The sequence below is a fragment of the Mustela nivalis genome (assembly GCF_964662115.1).
Source record: "Mustela nivalis genome assembly, chromosome: 15".
NCBI classification, from domain to species: domain Eukaryota; kingdom Metazoa; phylum Chordata; class Mammalia; order Carnivora; family Mustelidae; genus Mustela; species Mustela nivalis.
Genome location: NC_139034.1, coordinates 50,968,589 through 50,980,888, shown reverse-complemented (window position 1 = coordinate 50,980,888; position 12,300 = coordinate 50,968,589).

Below are 12,300 nucleotides of genomic sequence, written 5' to 3'. Positions count from 1 at the left end.
TCAAAGAGCCACCAAACTATTTCTCACAGCAACTTTCCAATATTCTTAATTTCCTTTTTAAAAAAATGATAACTGTTATCCTCTGAAACAAATAATACATTATATGTTAATAATAAAAAACGATAAAAAAGGAAAAAGCTTTACAGGACAATAACACAAACATTAAATTAAAAACATTTTAAAAAATAATAACCATTCTAATGGATGTGAAGTGATAGTTCGATGTGACTTGATTTGTATTTTCCTAATGATTTGTAATATTTAACATCTTTTCATGTGCTGATTGGTTAGTCATTTGTCGTATTTGGATAAATATGTATTCAAGACCTTTGCCCATTTATGATTCAGGTTGTTGTTGAATTGTGAGAGTTTTTTTATATAGTCTGCATATTGATCCTTTATAAGATATATGATTTACAGGTATTTTCTCCCACTGTGGGTTTACATTTTTTACTCTCTTCATAGAGTCCTTTGATGCACAAATGTTTTTAATTTTTTTTTAAAAAAGATTTTATTTATTTATTTGACTGACAGAGGTCACAAGTAGGCAGAGAGGCAGGCAGAGAGAGAGGAGGAAGCAGGCTCTCCGCAGAGCAGAGAAGACCCTGGGATCATGACCTGAGCCGAAGCAGAGGCTTTAACCCACTGAGCCACCAGGTGCCCCACAAATGTTTTTCATTTTGATGAAGTTCAATTTATCTTTTTTCTGTTGCCTGTGATTTTGATGTCATATTTAAGAAACCACTGCCAAGGCCAACTTTATGAAAAATCTCTCTTCTTTTCTTGGAAGAGTTTTATGAAATTTAGCTTTGATCCATTTTGAATTAATTTTTGTATATGGTGTAAGAGTACAAGTTCATTCTTTTTTGTAAGGTGTCAAGCTTTATTTGTTTATTTTGGTATGTGGAAATGCAGTTTTCCCAGATTCATTTGTTGAAAAGACTGTCCTTTCACCATTATTTAGCCTTGTAGCCTTGTTGAAAATCAATTGATTATATATGTAAGGGTTTGTTTCTAGTTTTTATTTTATGCCATTGGTGTATATGCCACTACCACCCAGTTTTGATTACTGTAAATTTGTAGTTAGTTTTGAACTCAGGGAAATGAGGAAGTACAAGTCCTTCAACTTTGTCTTTTTCAATTTTTTGTTTGTTTTTGTAGAGTTTCTGTTTTGTTTTAATTCATTTGCTATTTGTGGTACCTTGTGATTTCATATTGCTGTGGACTGAATGTTTGTATCTTCTCAAAATTTGTATGTTGAAACCCCACTTCCCAGTATGATGGCAATGGGAGGTGGAGTATTTGGAGAGTAATAACAGTTATATTTAATGAACTTATAAAAAGAAAAAGAGAGATGAGAGCTTGTTCTTTGTGCACACACCAAGGAAAGCTATATCAGGACATAGCCAGGGAGAGGGTCCTCACAAAAAATTTGACCATGCCAGCACCCTAATCTCTGGCTTTCAGCTTCTAGGCCATGGAGAAATAAATGTTTGTTGCTAAAACCACTCAGTGTATGGTACTCTTGTATAGCAGCCTGAACTGACTAAGGTGCACATGAATTTTAGCATAAATTTTTCTAGTTCTCCAAAGTTTGTCATTGAGATTTTTATAGAGATTGCATTGAATTTATAGATCGCTATAGGAAGTAATGAGATCTTAACAATATTAAGTCTTCCAATCCATAAATATGGGTTTTCTTTAAATTTTTTCAGCAATATTTTATAATTTTTTTAAAAAATTATTTATTTGACAGATAGAGATCACAAGTAGGCAGAGAGGCAGGCAGAGACAGAGAGAGGAGGAAGCAGGCTCCCTGCTGAGCAGAGAGCCCAATGTGGGGCTCACTCCTAGGTCCTGGGACCATGACCTGAGCTGAAGGCTGAGGTTTTAACCCACTGAGCTACCCAGGCACCCCAGCAATATTTTATAATTTTAAGTGTAGAGTTCTTTTGCTTCTTTGGTTAATTTTATTTTTAAATATTTTATTCTTTTAAATGTTATTGTAACTGCAGTTATTTCTTAAATTTTTTTGAATTGTTCATTGCTGGTGTACACAGTACAATTGATATTTGAGTGTACATTATGTATTCTACAAGTTTGCTGAATTAGTTTCTTGGATCAAATGGGCGTGTGTGTGTGTGTGTGTGTGTGTGTGTGTGTAGTACTTCAGGATTTTCTACCTATAAGATCATGTTATCCGCATACAGAGAAAATGTTGCTTTTTTTTCAGTTTGAATGTCTATTGTGTATTTTTCTTGTGTAACTTCTCTGACTAGAACGTTGAGTACTATGTTAAATTAAAGTGATAATAGTGGGTATCCTTGTCTTGTCCTGATCTTAGAGGAATGCTATTAGACTTGAACCATTTATATGATAATAGCTGTAGGCTTTTAATATATGCCCTTTATCACATTGAGTAACTTCCCTTCTAGTCCTAGTTGTTGAGTGTTTTTATCATGAAGATGTTTGTATTTTGTCAAGTGTTTGGAAAGGTATACCCACCTCCTTCATTCTATTAATGTGTTACTACATTGACTGATTTTTCTATGTTGAATAACCCTTGAATGTCTAGGATAAAAACCTCTCTATCATGGTCTATAATCATTTTAATATGCTGCTGGATTGGTTTGCTATTATTTTATTGAGTGTTTTTGCAGCTATATTCATAAGGAATATTTCCTGCAATTTTTTTTCTTGTAATGTTTTTATTTGGCTTTTATATTAAAATGATGCTGACATCATAGAATGAGTTAGTAAGTGTCCCCTCCTCTTCAATTATTTAGAAGAGTTTGGGAGGAATTGTTAATTCCTTATTAAGTGTTTGGTACAATTCATCAGTGAAGCAATGTGGTCTAGAAGTCTCGTGTGTCAGAAGGTATTTGATTACCTACCAATTCTTTGTATACGATGAATCATTTCTTTTATACCTCTTTCAAAATTCTCTTTGTTTTGGGGTTTTAGCAATCTGACTATTTTTCTCAGTGTGCATTTCTAGTGGTTCATACTGACTGGAATTTGTAGTTGTTGTCGCTTTTAGTTTCTTGAGTGTATAAATTCACATTTTTCAACAGATTGAGGAGTTTTCCGCCATTATTTCTTCCAATATTTGTTCTGTCCCTTTCTCTTTCTCATGAAATGTATATTTGTATACTTATTGTGTCATATAAGTCTCTTAAACTATTTTTCTTCATTCTTTTTTCTTTCAAATGATCATTTGAAAATGTACTCAACTGATATTTGAGTGTACATTATGTATTCTACAAGTTTGCTGAATTACTTTCTTGGATCAAATGGGCTTGTGTGTGTATGTGTGTGTGTGTGTGTGTGTGTGTAGTACTTCAGGATTTTCTACCTATAAGATCATGTTATCTGCATACAGAGAAAACATGATCATTTCAATTATTTCATCTTTAAGTACACTAATATTTTCTTACACCTGCTCAGATCTGCTTCTGAACCTTCTTGAGAAATTTTTCTTTTCAGTTATTGTGTTTTGTGGTTTCAGAATTTGTTTGGTTTCTTTGTATAGTTTATATACCTTTATCGTTATTCTCATTTCTTTCATACACATCACTTTCCTGATTTTTTTAGATTTTTATCTGTGATTTCCTTGAGCTCATTGAGGATATTTGAGAGACTCCAATTATATTAATTTCTTTGACTATTATTTCAAATGCCTTGGTTTCCTCAGATATGGTTTCTGTCATTTTTGTTTTCCCATGGTTGGGTCATATATTTCAGTTTCATGTGTGTATTTGGTTTTTATATGTATGGTGTATGGTTTATGTGTATGGTTTTTATATATGTATATATAATATATAAATATATAATTTTATATAAGTATATAAATTTTATATATAAATATATAAAAACACATATATATGCTTCCAGTTTCCATATATATATAGATATATGTTTTATGTATATATGAGAATTGAGAATTGAATATCCAGAATATTATAGTAACTCTGGAGATCTGATTCTTCAACTCCTCAGGGATTTCTGATTTCCATTTGTTAATGTCTGGAGTCATCTAAGATTTTCTTAAGCATCTCCTTTGAAAAAGGAAAAAAATGGTGTACTGACTCTTTACAATTTTTTGAGAGATGTCTCCCTTAAGCTACTGTGGACACAGAGTTGAGACCAATGCAAGTATCTAAGCCAGTCCCTTAGGGTATTGCTAACTAACAAGTGCACAACTTCAAATTTTTAGAGAACAAGGGCCCTTGTACCAGTCAGCTGCTTCCAGACTTCAGGCATTCCAACTGCCAGCTTTTTCATGGCTGAAGACTTGGGGAATGAGTTAAGAAAATGTGTTATTTTGGTTACTGCTATCACTGTAATAAACTTTTTTTGTTGTTGTTTCTGACATAAGAGTCTTAGATTTTTAGCCAGCTTCTATAGAACTCTAGCTAGGCTAACTTGTTAGATTACCAGTAGGATGAAATCTCTGACCCAGCACAGTTGTTAAATGTCTGGTGTGTTTGAGAAACAGTGGGGATACCAATGGGAATTAGAGTAAAAAGTGGTGGTGGGCTTTTGGGGGTTGATGTCAGAGAAGAAAATGGAGGTTACTGGAAGAAAAGATATATCTGTAATGAGTGAAATGGGAAGCTATTGAAAGGTTTTAGGAAATAAGTATGACTGAAGTTATAAGAGGTTCATTCTGGCTGCTGTTTTTTAAGCAGTTTAAACTAAGTATATCAGGTAAATAGGATAATGGATGATATTTGTCTACTAGATATAAGGAAAAGGGTATTGTCAAGACACACACAACTGCCAGCACCTGGGTTGTCGGTAGATAGAACAGGTTTAGGTAAAAAGGTCAGGAATTCAGTTTTGGTATATGATGTGGTGTTTTAGATGTTTAGGAGTTATTCAAGTCAAGATGTCATATAAACAGTTGAATAGTTTTAGGCTGGAGATAGGTATTTGGTATTCAGCATATGAATAGCATTTAAACTATTGGACTATACAAATGTCTTTATCTGAGCTTCATCCAGCCTAGAATTCTATACTGGCAGCTTTGTATTCTGGCTTTCAATGTGAGGTGTGTTGGTGTGTTTGTGTGTGTGTGTGTGTGTGTGTGTGTGTGTGTGTGTTGAGTCAATTGTCAATCTGATTTTTACTCTTTGTAAGGTAACCTGTATTTCCCTAAAACTGCTTTTAAGGTTTGCTTTTTGTCTTGATTTATCAGAAAGTTCCTATAATTATGTACATATGGATTACTTTTTTATTTATCCAGTCTGAAGTATGCAAATCTTAAATCTGTGGGTAATCTTTAATTAACATTCTTTATTTATTTATTTATTTTATTTATTTGACAGAGAGAAATCACAGTAGGAGAGAGGAAGGGAAGAGATCACAGAGAGAGAGGAAGGGAAGCAGGCCCCCTGCTGAGCAGAGAGCCTGATGCGGGACTCGATCCCAGGACCCTGAGATCATGACCTGAGCCGAAGGCAGTGGCTTAATCCACTGAGCCACCCAGGCGCCCTTTAATTAACATTCTTGATCATAATCTCTTTTATTCTCATCTCTCCTTTTGGATCTTCAGTTGTGTATAATTTAGATCATTTCACTAAGCTTTATAGTTTTTACTATATCTTCATTATTTTTCAACTTTCTATCCTTTAGTAAATCATTCTAAATATTTTCTTATATCTATATTTATATTTAATTCCATACATGCAATTCACATAGAGTCATTTTGTTCTACTAATTTTCCTTATGTTGTCTTATGGCCTCATGTGTGTAGCTATATTTGTGTCCAGATATTATAATTTGAAAATTGTTCTAGAAATATTTTGAAGACCAAAATGATATCTTCCTCCAAGGAAAATGTGTTTCTTTATTCTAAGGAAACAGAGGGCAATCACCCAGTATCATCTTAAACCAATATCAGAAATTAATAGGATTTGATTTGATTTTGTCTGTATTATTCTGAGTTGCTATTTTTTAATAGTCTCAGTGCATTGTGTCTCAACCCATTATGAAGGGGTGCATTGGCCATCCCCCTCTAGCAAGACTTAAAGTTAAATCCTTCTCCCTGCTGTTCCTGGGAGGGTTTACTCTACCTCCTAACTTCCAGCCACCACCTCCAGAATTAAATTCCTTCAGGAGAAAAGCAGTCTATTGCCAGGCTCATCTCCCTGGTTTTGCACATTTCTAGCATCTTTGTCTGGTAATTCTTTGATATCTTAACTCTCCAGTGTCTTCAGTTTCTCAAGGAGATTATTGTTGTTACCATTTGGAATCCTCTGAGTGAGGTTTGTTCCAAATTATTTACTCATCATTATCAAAGAGAGAACTGACTATGAGTTTTCAATCAAAGCTCTGTTTGATAATTATTTAATCAGAAAATTAATCTAAGTTTCATATAACGTGACACATGTCAATGGATTGTCCTAAATACCCAGGTCAGTGGTAAATGCTCTTAGTGGGAACTGTGGGTATATACACACATGCATACATATATGCACACACACACACACACACACACACGTACATACATATATTGTATATGTATTCACACATACCATTCTTGGTATCTCCTTGCTAGTTTGATTTGGAGTTTAATCTCTATTTACTGATTGTCTTCAGTTCTTCAAACTGTCATTTTATTTTATGTTCTCTGATACTACAGAGCACAAGACAACTATACAATTTATCACAAATTAACATAATGGCTCAGGGGGATATCATTAGTTAAAAACCATGGGATGAAAAATTCAAGGAAGATATAAAAATTGAAGCTAGTGTAAAAGTTAGCGATTATATTTGTAAATAGATTAAGAAAGAAAGCTATATAGTGTTTATTCTTCAAGTTATCCTTATTATTTTGTTGGCAATGGAAACATAAAATGTTATGCTATACCTTTTACATACATATGAATGTATAAAGAAATCATCCTTCTGACTTCATACTAATATGTGTGTCTCTATTTGAGTAGCTTTCAACTCACTATTTTTGGTTTTCACAAGTATCCTACTCTTCAGATAAACTCAACACCTAAGTTGCAGACGCCATACATTTTAAACTGTGATGCTGTGATCAGAGAAATCAACATCACCAATTATAGAAGCAGTCTCCTGGTATGTAAATTTGAGAAGGCCATATTCTGTCTTCTCTGTCCTTGAAGTTAAAGATAAGTTCTGTGATCATAATTCAGCAAGCCTCTTTAATTTTATTAATTTCTGTTTTATAGTATTCCTATTCTTTTCTATAGTAAAGCTGTGTAACTTCTTTTACTTTTTTCCTGAAGCAAAGTGTATCTGATTTATCTTCTGTACTTGTCTTTCTTTTAACAATATGAACTTTTTCTCAGACAAGTGCAATGCTGTGTATGACCCCACAGGGAAATAGTTTTCTTTTTAAGGAATGTGTACAAAGTACTTAATAAGTCATGTCATTCTATGATTTACTGTATATTATATTTTCAGTGACTACAGTTAACTTTCTTGGTCTCTAGATGCCAACATTTTAATAAAAACAAGACATTTTCAACAAAATGTCAGAAACAAAGTGATCAAAGTGCTGTGGGAGCAGTTTGGCAACAGTTTGAGCTTTGAATTTCCTATTCAGTTTCCAAAACATTCACTTAAAAAGCATTTATTGAAGCTGAACTGCCTTTATCAGCCTGATCAGAGCTCCATAAAGAGCATGCATGATTCAACCGCCTTCCCAAGCTTTAAAAAATATAACTTTGATATATGCCTCACAAGTGCAGCACAATAGTTTTCATGCTCACGTTTGTTAAGATTTAGTGCAGCTATTAAAGAACAGAAGGGCTCTTTGGTGGCAATCCTCAGACATACCAAATATCCCAAAGCAAAACCTTCTACAAATCAGAGATTAAGGTACTGACAAAAATTTCCACTTGGTTGCAGTTTTCCCCTTTAAACCTTATATCAGGAGTGACTATCTTTTCGATCAAATCTCTCAGGGAGGTGAATAGATAGGTTTTTTCCCTCTTGGAGGAAAATATCAACTGAAAGATAAAAAGTGACATTTTATGTGCCTTGTCCAGGAGTCAGTCGATTTATTTAAAAAACGGTGTGTGAGCATGACCTATACATGAAGTTTGTGGCATGTCTCTTGTCAAGTATTGATCACTTAAGACTTTACTGTTTGCCTACTGCAATGTAGCTAATAATCTCTTTTTATTTAGTTTGTGGCTTTGAATTCTTATTATGGCTTTTCTGATTTCTCTGGGACCTATTAGATCTCGCTTTTGCTGTGCAAATGACTATGGAAATTAAGCTTGCTGAAGCACTTTTCCTGGGCAAACACTTTTTGTTTTCCATCAGTTCATGTGTCAAGTGGTTTGCATGCAGATAGGGTACATTTGGAAGTAGTAGGTGCCATCAATCTTCATGACTTTGCTATACACACCATTTCACCTCTACGTTTTTCAATGGGAGATTGTAAAGGATGGCTGAGCAATCAAGCTATTCCCCTTGACATACATCAGGTATTTCTATCTAACTCACCTTAGCACTTTGGGGTCAATGCTGGGTACTTAGAAAAATTGGGCTCTAGGTGATATGATCAAATGTTTTCCACATTTTGATGTATTTACCAATTCTGTTAGCTTCCAAAATTGTGTTTTTGAATTTTATCCACAGATCAGAAGCAAAACTGAATTTTGTTTGTTTATTTATATAATCTACGCATTATTATCCAAAATTTTATGCATGATTATAAAATTGTTTTACTTTCTGTATGACTTCATTGCGTTATCTATCGTGGAACTAAGAAGAAACATGTATGGTTTTGTATATTATCTGTATCCACACAGAGATATGTTATTCTGTCATATATCAAGTTAGTGAATGGATCAATAGTTTTCAGAGTTATATATTACCATTTAGGATATCTGTTACTTGCAGTTCATAGCTCAAAAAATAACTCAACAATAAACTCTAATTACATTGGCTATGTAATAGCCACAAGTTTTCATTTTTTTAAATTGAAAAGATATTGGTATCAAAACCTTAAAGGAAATCCTGTAGATAGAAGGGTAAAGCAGTGTGTTTACTTTTTAATTTGGAAGTCACATCTAATAATCATCTACATTTGCTAGGCAGATTTGAGTGTAAATATCAGGACCATATTGCTTATGACAAAAATGAATGAGAATAATAAAGGAAGAAGGTAAAATTTTAACAGCTTCACATATTTTAAACAATAGTGAAATAGAAAGATTCAAACTCATCCCAAATTAATGAAGAATTATTTAGTACTTCATGTGTTCCAGTGCTTTGGCTTATAAGTAAGTATATTTGTAACTAAATATATATAAAAATAAAACCTCTCAAATATTCTTAATTTTGAATCAATGACTAACTTAGAATTGTGTATGTTAGTATGTGTGTATGTTTGTAGACACATAAATGCAAATATGTAATTCATGATGCTCCTTTACTGAAAACAAGAGCTACAAACTAGAATCTTTTAGGTAATATACTCTAAAGAATATATCCCATTTACATGACATTAATGATTGCATTAAAAAAAATAGCTCCTGGTGTTAAAAATTCAAACACTCTTAGAATGTATATAACTATTTCCATTATAATATATTTATAATTTAGCCCTATTGTGCCTAAATAGATTTTTTTCTCTCTCTTTTTCAATTTCTATTTTAATTTTATTTTTATTGCAGTGCAATTAACATACAGCATTATATTAGTTTCAGGTGTATAGTATAGTGATTCAACAATTCCATGTATTACTCAGTGCTCATCATGGTAAGTGTACTCTTAATCCCTTTCACTTATTTCACACATTCCCCTTTGGTAGTCATCTGTTTCTTTTCTATGGTTATAGAGTCATACTTACAGAGTCTGTTTTTTGGTTTGAGTATTTATATTCTTAATAGATTCGAATTAAATATTTACAATGAGTAGTTAAAATGTGTAACTATATATATATATTTTTTGCATTGCTATTTACCCTTTGCATCTTCCTTTATTAACACTTGGACATCTAAAACTGTATCTATTATCAATCCCTTTCTTGAGGACTGCTTTTCCTCTTCAACTGACACTCTCAAAGTCTGATTATGTGGTAACACCAAGGAATAGTCACGTTCTCATGCAACCTTTGGAGATAGTTGGTCAGTTGAGAGTTGGACAGTAAGTATAAGCTGAAAAATCTGAGTTATTCATGGAATTTTGCCAGTAGGTAAGCAACAGCACAATCTTATTTTTGTGTGAGAATTAATTTTTACCGCATTGCAAGTACTTACGGTGGTATCTGGCATATGGTAAGTGCCAGTTGTTGTTATTCTTATTTTTATTATTAACAGATTTAGAGAACAGGTCAGTTAAAATCTTGGTTTTGACCTTCTAATGCTAGCCTCATAGGCAGCATGCAAAGCTTTTCCAGCATGCAAAGCTTTTCTCGTGTCCTGTCATGGGAAAGCAGAAAAACTGAGGCACATGCATAGAATTAATTGTTAGAATAACTTAACTCTAAAGAAAGTTAAATTTCCAAACAAAGCTGGTCTGCTATGTGAAGGTCAAAGCCTTGGTTGAGAAATAATGAGACCTTAACATGAGATAGGGATATCTGGGGTGATTCCTTAGACAATCTTATTATATATCCCAGTCCTTTTGAACCTACTGGTACTGCAGAAATGGGCCATTCTTCCACATAATGCACTAGCACACCTTTCTTGCCTGAAATACTGCAGAGTTCTTTCAATTGTAATGGTGCATACCCCTTTCCTAATCAAGATCTGCACCCACTTCCCATTAGGCCTGTAACTAGGATTAAGTTATAATGCTCCCTACTGAAGATATGTTGGACATTATCAGAAAAGAGAAGGGAAAGAACTGAAACTTAAAAGATCTCTAAGACTAAGCTAGTATATAACACCAGCAGTAGGAAAGTATGTGATTGTATTTTGAAGTTTCTTAATCCAGAGAGAATTTATTGATTTAGGAGCACCTACGTGGAATATAGGATTTAACACATGGGGCGGGGGGCAGTACAGGCTTGCTACTGGGATAACTTCTAAGAACATGAAAAAACTAGTAGCCTATTCTAAGTGACTTTGAAATGTCAGAATTAACATTTCATACAGTAAAAGGATTAATATATCCAGAAGTTGGGCTTACTGGAGTGGCTACTTTATATAAAGTCCTAAAACTTGTGTGATGATTATATTGAAGATACAGTAAGTACATCATGTCCCTTAGGAATATGCTTGTGAGAAGGGCACCAGTATCAGTTTGATGATCTTTGTCCATGTAGTCACTCCTGAATCTATGAGAGGCCATTATGGAAGTAAGCTAAATGATAGCAATCAGGATGATAGGACTCGGAATCAATGGTATTTAAGTATTGACAAGTCAAGTGGATGCAATTATTGTGATATATGGCAAGGTCAAAAGAGCAACCATTGGAGCCAAACCTAAAGATAGTATTAGAAATGACATCTGTAATTATAGAACATCACCCCAGAGAAAAATAATTGCGTACTCTACATGGATACTACTCATTTTTTAAATATTCAGTAAAAGGAAAAGTGGCTGAACTGGAGGCTAAGGTATATCATCAAAACAGAAGTCAACAAAAGTCAACAAAAGTCACATCTCTTTACCAGTTATTGGGACCAAGACTTTTTGGACACAGATTCTGTGATTTAAGAATTTGAATCTCAGGAAGAAGGATCATTCAACACAGTGCATTGTACAACTCAGATAACTATATGCTGGAAAAGGGAAATACTCAAATAATTTTAAGACTCTAGGACACAGGGACAAATTCCTTTAATAACTAAGGGCATGGAGAATTATAATAGCACCCTTATTAGATTGGGCACATAAAGAATACATGAAATAAATAGAATTGTGTGCAAGGTTTAACTTTCACTGTCCCCGTTGGTTCTGTAATCCACCCAATGGTCATTTTCTTTGTCTATGAATTTATAACTAGAACAGACATAATCAAGGCTGCCATCTCAGAATTTACTTCCTGGGCGCAATTTCACTGGCAGTAATTTTGTGGGTTTTTTTCTTTTAATTTCTAAATGTAGTATTAATATAATTGCTTTTAAGACAAATTTGTAGAGAACACAAGATTAATTTACACTAAGCTCAATTATATTAATTAGGAATAAACTCAAATTTTTCATATAGCTGGATTTTGTTTGCTACTATTTTAAGGCATTTGCCTCAAGTTTCCTTTGTGAAATTGGCCTATTAAGTATCTTACTACTACTGCCCTTGTTCATTTTTTTATCAACTCATAATATTTTTAGTATTAAAATTAAGATTTTTAACTTAAAA